Below are 428 nucleotides of genomic sequence, written 5' to 3' on the forward strand. Positions count from 1 at the left end.
ATATACTCAGCAGAGTAATTGCAGTTTGTACGTCATCTTCACTATGAAAAGATTATTTATTTCTTATACGTACTCTGTATCACCTACTTTGTAAGATTTGTTCTCTCACATAACGATGTCTGCGTTGTTTCTTCACATGATGCTGTTATGACAATTCCTGTTCACGGAACCTGCGCTACATTTATAAATTGTGCTATATATACATTTTCACTGAGCTTATGCAATGCGCTCTCCATATATCATCTGTCTTTGACCGGTGCAGTGGACATGCTATCGATTTCTTATGAATTACTATTATTTAGTCCACCATTCAAATAATAAAGCAGTCGTCGTGTGTTGAATGTTTAATGTGGGTGACATGTGATAAGCTCCTATTCAGTGAGAACATTGTTGATATTATGAATTGTACTGCTATAATAGAATCCTTT

This window comes from Ostrea edulis, chromosome 1 (genome assembly GCF_947568905.1).
Source record: "Ostrea edulis chromosome 1, xbOstEdul1.1, whole genome shotgun sequence".
In the NCBI taxonomy this organism is placed as follows: domain Eukaryota; kingdom Metazoa; phylum Mollusca; class Bivalvia; order Ostreida; family Ostreidae; genus Ostrea; species Ostrea edulis.